Raw genomic sequence first — 1646 nt, 5'->3', positions numbered from 1 at the left:
TGTCCTTTATCGAAAAAGAAGACAGAAGATAGATAGAGATATAAAACAGATAGAAGGTAGCTAGAGATATAAAATAGTGTTAGAAGATAGAGATAGATATAGAGATGATATGACATCATTTTAATAAAAATAAACAATTTGAACTAAAATTGAACGTTTGGACAGTGCGCGCCAATGTCAACAATTTTTTCTATATATATGAACCATGGAGCAAACATTCGATTGTGATCCAGGCAACAGTCTCAATTGAAAAAAAATACCGCACATCACCTCTTATCAGGCACCGCACATTACTTTTGATCCTTAGTAATGATGGCCAAATACATGAGGAACGGTGTCCAAGCAGTTATACTACTTTCTTTTGTCATTGTGGTGTGCTTCGCCTGTCTTGGATGTGCAAAGGGTAATTTATAGTTAAAGTATGTTTAATTCGGAAATAAATTGCTGGCTTAAGATAACTTTATTCTTTGTTTTATGTTAATCAGGTGAAAGCATCAACGACAAGGGGAGCAACGGGATGATCGAAGTAGTCCGGCCCCCTTGTTATAAAGACCATCACCAGCCCTCAAGCCTGCAATATTGTTGTCAAACGGATAAGATATGTTGGGTAGACCTCGGGGAATGCTTCACAAACTGCCCGTGCAAGATTAATTGCCCACTGCCACCAGCAACACAGTAGTTGTGCCATCTCTCATTCTTTGGGTTAATAAATCCCAACATTATGGGTCCCGGGATAATCATGTGTTGATCAGCTAGCAAATTTCCTAGAAAAAATTCCAGAAATTTGATCCGCCGTTTAAATATTTAATAAAAAAACAAGCGAGTTGCGCTCCGTAATTGCACCTAGATTGGTTACATATCATTTTACGTATTCCATACTTTCATCTCCATGCTGGCTTAATTGCTCTCCCAAATGGACCCAAATTGAGTTTGTGGTAGTCATGGATCTCTGTTCGGTAGCTCTGTCGTCCCTTCCTCCCAAAAAAAGCTTTGTCGTCCCTTCCTCCGCAAAAAAAAGCTCTGTCGTCCCTTCCGCGTGTTCATCTATCGTTTGTGAGACGCCGACACAGACACATCCCTTGGTACAACTTCTTCGTTTTCTAGCCCTTTTCTCATCAATCCGTCGGCTAGAGACGGCCCTGCATATTGATGATGTCGAAGCCTCTCAGCACCGGTGAAGCCGTGAATCACACGACGACGGCCGGCCCATATGATCGCCGGTAATGGTGTGGCCTTGAGGGAGTAGATTTTATACCGCGTGTGGTACTTGTCCATATGTATGTCATAATCATAAAGAGAAAAAATGATGGTGCGACATATGTACTTCATCGAGCACCACACGGGTGGACTACATCGTCGTGACCTGGACAACTCCGACCCCATGGACACGTCTACCCGGAAAGCTCTCCTGGCGCTCCTGCCAAGTTTACGCGACTGCACCATCCGTAGATGGGGGCGCACGACCTTCTGGCACGACGGGTGTGGGTGGAGACGTTGGAGCTGCGGTTCTTGGCTCTCTTCTCACACTCCAACCGCCCCAACGCCGGTGTTGCAACTATTCTCCCGCACATTGAGAACCACTTTCCGCGGTCGTGCATGCGCTGAGCTTGGCAATATGTGTGTGGACGCCTGCGCCATGTGGGCTC

General features: G+C 45.0%; 1 long non-coding RNA gene across 1 annotated transcript; it reads left to right on the top strand.

Moving 5' to 3' along the window:
• The first annotated feature begins 232 nt into the window (after window positions 1-232).
• Window positions 233-837, top strand: LOC123067014 (uncharacterized). Its single transcript, XR_006431499.1, has 2 exons — window positions 233-403; window positions 486-837. It is a non-coding gene; the product is annotated as an uncharacterized lncRNA (long non-coding RNA).
• The last annotated feature ends 809 nt before the right edge of the window (window positions 838-1646 follow it).

Source organism: Triticum aestivum, chromosome 3B (genome assembly GCF_018294505.1).
Source record: "Triticum aestivum cultivar Chinese Spring chromosome 3B, IWGSC CS RefSeq v2.1, whole genome shotgun sequence".
In the NCBI taxonomy this organism is placed as follows: domain Eukaryota; kingdom Viridiplantae; phylum Streptophyta; class Magnoliopsida; order Poales; family Poaceae; genus Triticum; species Triticum aestivum.
The sequence above is the reverse complement of the archived record's forward strand: the minus strand, read 5'-3'. Positions and strand labels throughout refer to the sequence as shown.